Source organism: Rhincodon typus, chromosome 17, assembly GCF_021869965.1.
Source record: "Rhincodon typus isolate 14 chromosome 17, sRhiTyp1.1, whole genome shotgun sequence".
Lineage (NCBI taxonomy): Eukaryota > Metazoa > Chordata > Chondrichthyes > Orectolobiformes > Rhincodontidae > Rhincodon > Rhincodon typus.
In genome coordinates, this window is record NC_063348.1 from 642,467 (window position 1) to 655,735 (window position 13,269).

General features: G+C 41.2%; 1 protein-coding gene across 3 annotated transcripts in view; it reads right to left on the reverse strand.

Annotated features, from left to right (window-relative positions):
• Window positions 1-13,269, reverse strand: part of LOC109917294 (lysosomal acid phosphatase-like) — a 68,298-nt gene that overhangs the window by 40,559 nt on the left and 14,470 nt on the right. The window lies entirely within an intron of this gene.

The window sequence follows — 13,269 nt, forward strand, 5'->3', positions numbered from 1 at the left end:
CTGCCACACTTTAGGAGCATGCAGACAGTCTCAAAGAGACAGACAAATGGAAAAAGAGTACAGCAAGGCTTGACCAAAATGGTTCCAGGGCTGAGGAAGTCATTCAGAGAGATCAGAGAAGATGGGGTTGTTTTCCTTTTTTGTTTATTCATTTACAGGGTGAGGGCATCACTGGCCAGCATTTATTGCCCACCCCAAAATACCCAGAGGACAGTTAAGAGTAGACCACATTGCTATGGATCTAGACTCACATGTAGGCCAGACCAGGAAAGAAGGATTTTTAACAACAATCGACCATGGATTTATTGTCAAACTAGACTCTTAATACCAGATATTTTATTGAATTCAAATTCTACTATCTGCCGTAGTGGAATTCAAACCCAGGTCCCCAGAACATTATCTCAATCTCTGTACTAACAAAACCACTGGGCCATCACCTCCCCTCATAAGGTCAAAGGGAAATTTGATTGAGATACTCAAAATCATCAGGGATTTGGACAGAACAGACAGAGAAGCTGTTCCTATTAATGAAAGAATAGAGAACCCAGAGGGCTTAGATTTAAGAAAATTTTACTAGACTCTTAGTGAACAATTTCTGGATTTCTCCTACCATGTGGAGAGTTATAAATTACTTGTTTAAAGTTTCAGCAATTTCCATATTCTCCACTACACATTAATCTCTGCGCCTCTCAAATGGGCCTATGTTTACTTTCACTTGTGATGTGGGGGTGCTAGTATTGGACTGGGGTGGACAAGGTCAGAAATCACGTGAGACCAGGTTATAGTTCAACAGGTTTATTTGAAAACACAAGCTATCGGAGTATAGCCCCTTCATCAGGTGAAGTGAGAAAGAAGCACACAGAACACAATTTATAAGTAAAAGATCAACGAGTCACACCACCGATGAGGATGTATTAAACAAACCTAAGATGCTGTTAAATCTTTAATCGGTTAGAAGGTTTTAATTGATTAATATGTATATGTAAATCTATGAATTCCTTTCAAGTCACTGTCCTGAGAGAACTAAATGTTTTATCAGTGTAAAGAAGAAGTGACATTTTAGGTCTGACAATGCATGTTAGGTGGGAGACCTTGTTTAGAATTTGTTTTGGTTTGGAGTCAGACTGGTTTTATTTCTAAAGTAGGAATTTATAAAACGCCAAATTGACTGTCCATAAATTGTGTGCTTTTTGAACAAAATAGAATTATCTACAAATACAAATTCACACCATAGATTTATACGTGTGCATGTGTGTGTGTGTGTGTGGGGGGGGGGCAGTGACAAAGAGACAGAGAGAGAGAGAATGCGCGTGCATGTGTGTGAGAGAGAGAGACAGAGGGGGGAAGAGAGAGAGAGAGTGTGTGTGTGTATGTGTGTCTTTCTGTGTATGTATGAGAAAGAGTGTATAGTGTGGTAGGGTCACCTGTAGGGTGCCACAAACCCAAGATCCCAGTTGAGTCTGTCCTCATGGCTACCGAACTTGGCCATCATCCTCTGCTCAGCAACTCTGCGTTGTTGTGTATTCTGAAGTCCGTCTTGGAGGACATTTACCCGAAGATCCGAGACACAATGTCCTTGATAGCGTCCTCAACTGAGATACTGGGTTCATGTGGCACTACAGGTGACATCACCACATTATACACACACACACTCTTACACAAACACACACACACTCACGCAGATCCTGCCTCATACACACACTTTCTACCACACACACTCCCTCCCACACACACACATACACTCCCTCTCCCACACACACTCCCTCTCCCACACACACAAACATACGTACACTCTCTCTCCCACGCACGTAAACATACGTACACTCTCTCCCACACACAAACATACATACACTCTCTCTCCCACACACGCGCACACGGTCTCTCCCCTTGCCCCTCAGCTACAGCACCCCCCCACACACACACTCCCTCCCTCAGACACACACATATTGTCACCCCCCTCCCCCAACACACACACACATATTCTGCACCCCCCCCACACACACATACTCTCTCTCTCTCCCACACCACACACACTCTCCCTCCCACACACATAAACATACATATACTCTCTCCCACACACACATGCTCACACACACTCTCTCTCCCACACACACACACTCGCTCATGCACACACTCTCTCTCCCACACACACACACGGTCACACACACACACAAATAGTGGAAGGAAAGGAGAGTCCAAAAATAAAGTTACCCCAGCTGAAGGGTTTCCATGAAGGATTGTTTAGAGTGACAGGAAGTGAAGTGAACGTTTGAGACTGGCAAAAGTGTTGGGATGGGGCAACATGTGAGGGAGGTGAGGCTGAAATGGGAAAATCTGTTGTAAAATGGCAGACAGAACTATTTGAAAGATATTTTCTGTGCTGAAAATGGTAATCCATGAGATTTCGATGGAGGTGTTAGAAAATCTGTCAGGTGAGTCAGTGTTCATTCTATGGATGAATATGATGATAATAGTTTATAATTTCCAAATTACTGGGAGAAGAAGAGGAGCCAGAGATGGATGATGCGTTGTCGCTGTGGTATGTGGAACCTGGTGCTATCCATTTATAGCAAGTTTTGGCTGCTCGAGGAACTGTGGTTTGGAATTGATAAACTGGAGTCTGGCCTATGGACACCACAACATATCAAGGAAGGGAGAGGAATCGGGACACTGCCTTAGGAAAAAGTAATGTCTCTTTGATTAATTAAATTAATTTTCATAGGTGGGAGGCTTTTTAATTAATAGGTGGGAGGTTCTTGCTCCCAATGCAGAAGAGGGCAGAGACTGAAGGGAAAATAAGCAAAGTGAGCATCATACAAGGGAGTGTGTGTGTTTGTGTATGTGTTGGGGGAGGGGAGAGAAAAGAGTGAAAAGCAGTAGTAATAGGACATGGTTCAGTTAGGGGAGTAGATACAGTTCTCTGCAGTCCCAAAGGCTATGTGTTTTCAAGCTTAAGGGCATTGCTTCCCTGCTGGAGAGAAACCTGGAGTGGGAAGGGAAGGATCCAGTTGTCGTGGTCTATCAAGGAACCAATGATGTACATCGGACGAGGACAATGCAGAGGGATTAACAGCCGCTTGAGACTAAGTAAAAAGAATAAGATGATAATCACAGAGTCACAGAATTCCTACAGTGTAGAAGAAGGCCAATCGGTCCATCGAGTCCACACCAACCCTCCGAAGATCATCCAACCCAGACCCACCCCATACCTTGTCCCATGGCTGATCCACTTAGCCTGCACAACCCTGGACACTAAGGGCAATTTAGTATGGCCGATCCACCTAACCTACACATTTTTGGACTGCAGGAGGAAACCAGATCAACCAGAGGAAACCCACGTGGTTGCAGCGTGACCAAGATTGGGAACTTAGTATTCAAGGGTTTTAAACATCTTGGAAGAAGAGACAAAAAAGAAAAAGCAGGTGGGGTAGTGTTGTTAATATACAGCAAACTTTGTTTTAACCAGCACTCTTGATAAACTGACAAAAATTATATACCTCAAATACCGTGAGCTTTACTGTATTATTCTGTCTTTTTTTTCCATTTATTTATCATAGTGTAAACATACTTGTTGTTCAATTGAATGGCCACACGAAAAGTCAACAGTTGATTCAATTTTGAGTCAATTTCTCCTCGAGTACAGCAATATCCAAGCAGTTAGTTGAGGGTGTGAATATAAAGGCTCTCTGCTGATAAGTTTTATTTAAGACAAAGCTATATTATTATTTAAGTGATTTACACTATAAATAAAGTATACCATTGATGTATATACTCCCTGCATTACGATTTTATTACTTAGTGTGTGTTTTCACATTGATTAAGTGGACCTCTTGATTAGCTGGAATATTTGATCAACTGGCACACTCCTAGTCCCATAGGTGCCAGTTAATAAAGAGTTTGCTGTGTATGGTGGTAAGTAGTGATATAAGTGTAAGAAAACATGATGTGGAATCAGTTTGCGTGGAAATAAGTCATAGCAAAACAAAGTCATGGGAGTTGTCCATGGGCTATGAAGAGTTGCCTCCTGTTGGGACAAAACATAAATTAGGGCACTACAATTATGATTGGTCTTTTTAGTCTGCATGCTGATGGGACAAAACAGACGGACAAGGGTAACAATGCAAAATTCTAGACTACATCAAGAATTGTTTCTTAGAACAGTACGTTGCACAACTTACCTGTAAGCTGGCTATTTTACATCTAGGAATGTTAATGAAGCAGGATTAACAAGAGATCCCATAGTTAAGGATTCTCTTTGAGTTAGTGACCACAACATAGTAGAAACTCAATTTTGGTTTGAGAGAGAGCAACACAGGTCTCAAAGCAGTGTCTTCAATGTAAATAAGAGCAATTACACAGGTGTGAAAAAAAAGTTTTCTAAAACAGACTCAAAGATGGAAGATTGGTGGATGAGCAGACATTTGAGGAGCTATTTCATTGTGTTCAGCAAAATTTCATTCTAATCGAAGAAGAGGACTTGATGAGAGGGATGAAGCACCCGTGGTGAACGAAGGCAGTCAAGCAGAGTATCCAATCAAGAATGAAGGCGTATAAATGGCGAAAAATAGTGGCAGGTCAATAGACGAGGAATTTTTTAGGAACCATCTGCAATGACTTAAAAATAATGAGGGGAAAAAATGCAAGGATCCTGTCTGGTAAGACAGATGAACTGAGAGCATTGATCAGCACGTGGGAATATGATACTGTTGCAATACATGAATGATTTGGATGTGAATGTAGAAGGTACAATTAGTAAGTTTTCAGATGACATGAAAATTGATGTTGATGTTGATAGGAGGATGGTCTTAGGCTGTAGTCTGATATTGATCAGCTGGCAAATTGGGCAGAGTAATGGCATATGGAATTAAATCCTAATAAGTGCGAGATGATGCACTTTGAGAGGTCTAAAAAGGGAAGAATTTACTCAATGAATGGTAGTCTTTAGGGAGTATTGAGGAACAGAGGGACCTTGGTGTATATCCCTAAAACTGTAAGCCTAGGGAGATAGAGAGGATTTGGAATACTCGTCTTCATTACCACCTTCAGCTCAGCCCTGAATCTGCTCCCCGTTATTTTGAGGCTATGCCCCCTAGTTCTAGTTTCACCCACCAGTGGAAACAACCTCCCTGCTTCTACCTTATCTATTCGCTTCATAATTTTTTATGTTTCTATAAGATCCCACCCTCATTCTTCTAAATTCCAATGAGTATGGTCCCAGTCGACTCAATCTCTCCTCATAAGGCATCCCTCCAAACTCCAGAATCAACCAAGTGAACCTCCTCTCCTTCCAGTGCCAGTACATCCTTATTCAAGTAAGGAGACCAAAACAGTACACAGTACTCCAGGTGTGGCCTCACCAGCACTTGTACAGCTCCAGCATAAACTGCCAGTTTTTAAACTTTATCCCTCTAGCAATAAAGGACAATATTCCATTTGCCTTCTTAACTACCTGCTACACCTGCAAATCAACTTTTTGTGATTCATGCACAAGGACACCCTGGTCTCTCTGCACAGCAGCATGCTGCAACATTTCACCATTTAAATAATAGTCCATATCGCTGTTATTTCCACCAAATGGATGACCTCATACTTACCAACATTGTACTCCATCTGCTAGACCTTTGCCCACTCACCTAACCATCCCTGTGCAGACTTTGTGTCCTGTGCACACTTTGTTCTACCACTCAGCTTAATGTCCTCTGTGAACTTTGACACACTACACTTGGTACCCAACTCCAAACCGTGTATGTAAATTGTAAACAATTGCGGTCCCAACACTGATCCCTGAGGCACACCACTAGCCACTGATGTCCAACTAGAAAAACACCCATTTATCCACACTCTTTGCTTTGTTAGTTAACCAATCCTCTATCCTTGTTCATACATTATCTGTAATGCATGCACTTTTTTCTTATGTAGCAGCCTTTTGTGCAGCACCTTGTCAAATGCCTTCTGGAAATTGAGATACACTACATCTGTCAGGTCCCCGTTGTTCACTGTGCTCGCAACATCCCCAAAGAATTTCAGTAAATTAGTCAAACATGTCCTGCCTTTTATGAACCCATGCTGTGTCTGCCCAATGTGACAATTTCTATCCAGATGTCTCACTATTTTTCCCTTAATGATAGATTCAAGCATATTCCCCACTGCAGAAGCTAAGCTAACGGGCCTACAATTACCCGCCTTCTGTCTACCTCCTTTTTTAAACAGTCGCGTCACATTTGCTGTTTTCCAATCTGCCAGAAACACCCCAGAGTCCAGCGAATTTTGGTGAATTACCATGAGAGCATTTGCTATTTCCCCGCCATCTCTTTTAGTTCCCTGGGATGCATTCCATCAGGGCCAGGAGACTTGTCCATCTTTAGTCCCAAAACTGCCTCTTTGGTGATAATGATCAGCTCTAGGTCCTTACCTACCATAGCATCTTGTCATCAATTATTGGCATTTTATGTCTTCCACTGTGAAGACAGACACAAAATATCTGATCGGTGCCTTGGCCATTTCTTCATTTTCTATTATTAAATACCCCTTCTCATCCTTTAAAGGACCAACGTTTACCTTAGCCACTCTTTTTTTGTTTTATATATTTGTAGAAACTTTTGCTATCTGTTTTTATATTCTGAGCTAGTTTACCATCCTAATCTATCTTACCTTTCTTTATACCTATTTTTTGTGGATTTCTGGTGACCTTTAAAGCTTTCCCAACCCTCTAGTTTCTCACTAATCTTTGCCACTTTGTATGCATTAGTTTTCAATTTGATACACTTTATTTACTTAGTTATCTATGGCTGATTATCCCTTTTCTTACAATCTTTCCTTTGCACTGGATTGGTTAGGACTATATTTACTGGAGTTTAGAAAAATGAGGTTTGTTTCTCATAGAAATCTAAAAAATTCCAACAGGACTAACACTTGGAATAATTCTTATGTTAGGCAGCATTTGACAAAATTTAATAGAATTATTGTTATTGGGCACTTTCCTGCCAGGAGCATAGGGAGAAGGTTCTGTGGCAGTGAACGTAAATTTAAGATGGTTTGTTGCTTTCCTGGTGCTCGGATTAAGGACATCTCTAAACATTTCAATTATATTGTTAAAGGTGAGATTAAGAAGGTGGATATCATTGTATACATTGGTAGGAATGATATTTTTAGGGTAAAGACTTAATCGGGGCGGCATGGCAGCTCCGCGGTTAGCACTGCCTCACAGTGCCAGGGACCTGGGTTTGATTCCACCCTCAGGCAACTGTCTGTGTGCAGTTTGCACATTCTCCCTGTGTCTGGGTGGGTTTCTGCTGGGTGCTCCGGTTTCGTCCCACAGTCCAAAGATGTGTAAATTAGGTGGATTAGCCACACTAAATTGTCCATAGTGTTTAGGGATATACAGGCTAGGCTGGTTAGTCATGGGAAATACAGGGATAGGGTAGGGGAGTGGGTCTGGGTGGGGTGGTCTTCGGAGGATTGGTGTGGACCTGTTGGGCCAAATGGCCTATTCCCACACTGTAGGGTTTCTACGTATGATTCTATGTCAGTACACAGTGAGATTAAAAAATAGAACCTTAAAAGGAGGAATCTCTAACTTAATCCCAATGCCAAACTCAAACAAGGGGAGGAACAAAAGGATAAAGAAGATAAATCAATGGCTGAAGAGCTGATGTCATGGTTAAGGTTTCAGGTCCCTAACCTGAACTAGAAAGGGATGAATATCTTAGCAGGGAGATTTGCTCGTTCAGTTAAGGGAGGCCATGGCCTAGTGGTATTATCATCACTGGACTGTTAATCCGGAGACCCAGATAACGTCCTGGGGACCTGGGATCGAATCCCACTATGGCAGATGGTGGAATTTGAATTCAATAAAAAGAATTAAGAGTCTAATGATGACCATAAATCCATTACCAATTGTCGGAAAAACCCATCTGGTTCAATAATGTCCTTTAGGGAAAGAAACTGCCTGGTCTGGCCTTTATGTGACTCCAAACCCACAGCAACGTGGTTGACTCTGAACTGCCCTCTGGGCAATTAGGGATGGGCAATAAAGCTGCCTAGCCAGTGACACCCTCATCCTGTTAATGAATAAAAAAAATTAAGGGAGACTTTGTATTGATAGAGAGGGGGAATAGAGGAATTCTAAGTAGCAGTGTAAATAGAAAGATTGATGAGGAAGGTTCTGAATGTGAAGAGAGCACGTCAATTAAGAAAGACAAGAGAAAGAATATATAGTACCTGTGAAGAACTAAATTGCATTTAATTCAACGTAAGGGGTCTTGTAGGTAAGGCTAATGAACTTAGGGCATGTTTAAGAGCATGGGATTGGGACGACAAAGCTATGACAGAAATTTGGTTGAGAGGTGGACAAGACTAGCAGCTCAATGTTCTGGATTTTAGATGCTAGAAGGAGGATAGGAAAGGAGGCAAGAAAGGGAAGATTACTTGATGGGATTGTACTATGGGCCTACAAGTAGTAAGGGGGAAATTAATAATGGGTGATTTTAATTTTCCAAACATTGACTGAGGCTACCAAAGTGTTAAAGGTTTGATGGTGAAGAATTTGTCAAATGTGTTCAAGAAAATTTTCTTTATCAATATGTGGATGCTCCTACTAGAAAAGGAGCAAAACTGGACCTTCTTTTGGGCAATAAGGCAGGGCAGCTGACTGAAGAAAATTGGGGGAACACTTAGGGACTAGCGATCATAAATCAATTAGTTTCAAAATGGTTATGGAAAAGGATAAGCCTTAGCTTTAAATTGGAGTAAGGCAAATTTTAATGGTATGAGACAAGAACTTTTAAAAGTTGATTGGAGTAGACTGTTCATAGGTAAAAGGATATCTGACAAGCTGGTGGCTTTCAAGAGTGATGAGGAGAGTTCAGAGACATTATGTTCCTGTTAGAGTGAAAGGTAAAGCTGGTAAGATTAAGGAACAATGGATGAATAAAAATATTGAAGTTCTAGTCAAATATAAAAGAGAATCTTATTTTAGATATAGACAGCTTGGTTCAATTGAATCTCTTGATCAATATAAAGAGTGCAGGGGCATTCTTAAGAAAGAAATCAGTAAGGCAAAGAGGGGATATGAGATAGCATTGGCAGATAAGGTTAAAGATAATCTAAAGAGATTCGACAAGTACATTAAGAACAGGATGGTAACTACAGAGAACCTAGAGCCTCTTGAAGATCTAGGAATCCCAGGAGATGGGAGTGATGCTAAATGAATATTTTGCCCCAGTTTTACTGTGGAGAAAGAAATGGAGTCTAGAGAATGCAGTGAAATAAACACCTGCCAATTTACCTCCTCCTTCCTCTGCATCCAAGGGGTCAGCAGTTTTGATGAAGGGTCACTGGACCCGAAACATTAACTGATTTCTCGTCACAGATGCTGCAAGACCTGCTGAGCTTTTCCAGCAACTTCTGTTTTTGTTTCCGATTTACAGCATCTATATTTCTCCCGGTTTTTAAATAAACTTTAATGTTTTAAAAACAGTTCACATTACAGAAGAGGACGTTCGGCAGTTCTTAGAGAATATAAAGATAGATAAATCTCTGGAACTTGATCTAATGTATCCCGGAACGTTGTGGGAAGTAGAGGAGGAAATTGCGAGACCCCTTGCAGAAATATTTGCATCATCTATAACTACAAGTGAAGTGTTTAATGACTGGAGGGAAGCTAATGTGTTTCGATGTTTAGGCAACAAGCTTGAAGATCAGTGAATTAATTTAAACCAAGCACTTAGCGATTGAAAACCAATTTAATTTAAAACAAATGGTCTTGACAACCTTGGACCAATGTTATTGTAAGAATATTGATATATCATCCAAGGTATATATGAAGAGCGTTTTTGAAAATCGGGGAGAACAAACCACCATCTGAGGAATAAATATGTAGCTTTCACAGAATTCTCTAAGCTCACTGAGAAAGCACCATCTATCCATAAAAGGTATCATGGCACTTCTAGCTAAAAGTCCTCACAGGAGAATTCACAGAGAAAACATCCCTGATAGAAGGATCAGCAGAAGAAAGGCATTTATGACTGGACAGACAGTGGAGAAGGCAGAACATTCCAGAAGACACACCCTGTATGGACTTTGAGATTCTAGGTTTTAATGTAGTTTTCTCATTACTTGGATTTATATAAGTGGGCCTTGTGTTTATTGGAACAGCATACCAGTAGAATTTTGTTCAGTTAGGGAATAGTTAGTAATTAAGGGGAAATTGTTCAATTTATTAATAGTTCTGTTAATTTGTTCACCGTTAGGATTAAATAAATAAATTGTTACGTGTTGCTTACAAAGTGAATATCAGGGATTTTCTTTCATTTAACCACTCTTCTTTCACAGATTAGGCGAGATGAGGCAAGCTTCTCTGGGTGTTTCGGGTTTAATTGTTAGAAGGGGACCTCTACTTTGGCTGTAACAGATTGGGGGCTTGTGTTTCAATTTTAATTATCAGAGGGGCTCGACCTTCCCTTCCTAACAGTAGGGCTCTATTTCCAGTGTACTATCCCAGCGAGGCGTGGAGATAGCCAAAGAGGTTTGAAAGATTGAGGTCACTTCTTCTATTGTCCCCCAAGCTGCCCTCACCCTACAACGCGATCCACTTGAACACTTTTGAAGAGAAAGAATAAGAGAAAAGAGAGAAGGAAAGAAAGGCAGAAGGGGGAGCAAAGAAGAAAGAGTGAAGAGAGAGACAGGAAGAAAACAGATATATTTCTATTGGCAATCCCATATCTCAAGGTTCTTTTTTCTTTCTTATTGATGGATGAAAAGGGGCGGGTCTTGAGCCTGCCCAATTATTCAATAAGATCACAACTGATCCAACTCCTCAGCCACAACATGCCCTCTCATACTCCGTAACATGCAACCCCCTACATGTAAGAAATCTCTCTAACTCAGAGTTTGATATATCCATTGACTCAGCATACACTGCTCCCTAGAGAAAAGAATTCCAAAGATAGCCCTAGACATTGCCAACTTAAATGGAAGATCCCTTACTTTTAAATTAAGTTCTAGTTTCTCTCACAAGGGGAAACATTGTCTTAACGTCCCTCTATTAAGTTCCTCAGGAAGGGATCTTATGTTTTAATGAGGTCACCTCATTCTTCTAAACCCTAGTGGGTACAGATTCAACTTACTCAACCTTTCCCCTTAAGTCAAACCTCTGAACCCAGCCTTCTCTGAACTGTTTCTGGTGCAAGTGCATGCCTGCTCAAGGCCAACCACCAAAACAATACATAATACTCTAAGTGTGGTCTCCTTAATTCCCCCTACAGTTGTGGCAAGATTTCCATATTTTTATACAGCAAATCTCCTTTTATAAAGGCAAACATTCTATTGCTTTTCTAATTAAGTAATGTAGCTGCATGTTAATTTCTTGAGAATCAGGTCCCTCTGTACTGCATGATTCTGCATTTAAGTAATATTCTGCTTTCTTTATTCTCGATAAAGTGGACAACTTCACATTCCCCACATTATGTTCCATCTGCTAAATCATAATCTACTTCCTGATTCTATGCACATCCCTTTGTATCATCTTCACAACCAACAATCCCTCAAAACTGCGCAAACATGAAGTAGGCCATTTGGCCCTCAAACAAACTCCACCATTTAATTTGATCGTGATTGATCTGACTGTATGTTCCACCCACCTCAATGACCTTTCACCCCCTTGCCTAACAAGGATCTATTCAACTCTATCTTACAAATGTTCAAAGACTCTGCTTTCACTCCTTTTTCAGGAAGAGAGTTCCAAAATCTCATGACTTCAGATAGAAAAGATGTTGCCTCATGTGTTTTAATTGGATGACCTGGATTCTTACAGGAGCCATCCTCTCCACATTTAGTCTATCAAGATCCTCCAGGATTTATATGTTTTAATCAAGTTCCTTTTACTGTTTTAAACTCTGGCAGATACAGATCTGGTACATACAGCAGGGTAAGGTTTATAATTGGGGGAAGGGTAATTACAATTCTGTTAGGCAAAATCTGGGTAACATAAAATGGGAACAGATGCTGTCAGGGAAGACCACTCTTGAAATGTGGAGATTGTTTGAAGAATGCACACTGTATGTGCTCGATATGTTTGTCCCGAGCAGGCAGGGAAGATGTGGTCGAGTGAGGGAACCTTGGTTCTCAAGAGATGTCAAACGACTGGTTAAGAGGAAGAAGGCTGCTTATATAAGGTTTAGGAAACAAGGAACGGAAAAGGCTCTAGAGGGATACAAGTTAGCTAGGAAGGAGCTGAAGAAAGGGCTTAGGAGAGCAAAAAGGGGGCATGAGAAAACCTTGGCAGATAGGATCAAGGAAAACTCCAAGGCTTTTTACACGAATGTGAGGAATAAGAGAATGACCAGAGAAAGGGTAGGGCCGATCAAGGATTGTAAAGGGAATTTGTGCACATAGCCTAAAGAGATAGGAGAGGTCCTTAATGAATACTTTTCTTCGGTATTCACAACTGAGAGGGACCTAGTTGTAGGTGAGGACAGTGTGAAACAGGCTGGTAGGCTACAGGAGGTCGATGTTAGTAAGGAAGATGTACCAGGAATTTTGAGGAACTTGAAGATAGATAAATCCCCCGGGCCTGATGGGATTTATCCAAGGATTCTATGGGAAGCGAGGGAAGAGATCGCAGGACCTTTGGTGATGATCTTTTCACCCACACTGTCCACGGGTATAGTGCCGGAAGATTGGAGAGACGCAAACCTCATTCCCTTGTTCAAAAAAGGGAATAGGAATAACCCCGGAAATTACAGGCCAGTTAGTCTTATGTCAGTGGTGGGCAAATTATTGGAAAGGCCTCTGAGAGATAGGATTTATGATCACTTGGAAAGGCACAGTTTGATTCGTGATAGTCAGCATGGATTTGTGAGGGGTAGATCATGCCTCACAAACCTTATTGAATTCTTTGAAGAGGTGACCAAACACGTGGATGAAGGTAGAGCAGTGAATGTGGTATACATGGATTTAAGTAAGGCGTTTGATAAAGTTCCCCATGGTAGGCTCGTACAAAAAGTAAGGAGGCATGGGATAGGGGGAAATGTGCCAGATTGGATTCAGAATTGGCTGACCCTTAGAAGACAAAGGGTGGTAATGGACGGAAAATATTCAACATGGTGCTCAGTTACGAGTGATGTACCACAAGGATATGTTCTGGGTCCTCTTCTATTTGTGATTTTTGTAAATGATTTGGATGTAGGAGTGGAAGGGTGGATTAGTAAGTTCGCGGATGATACGAATGTGGGTCGAGTTGTGGATAGTGCGGAGGGCTGTTCTAGGTTA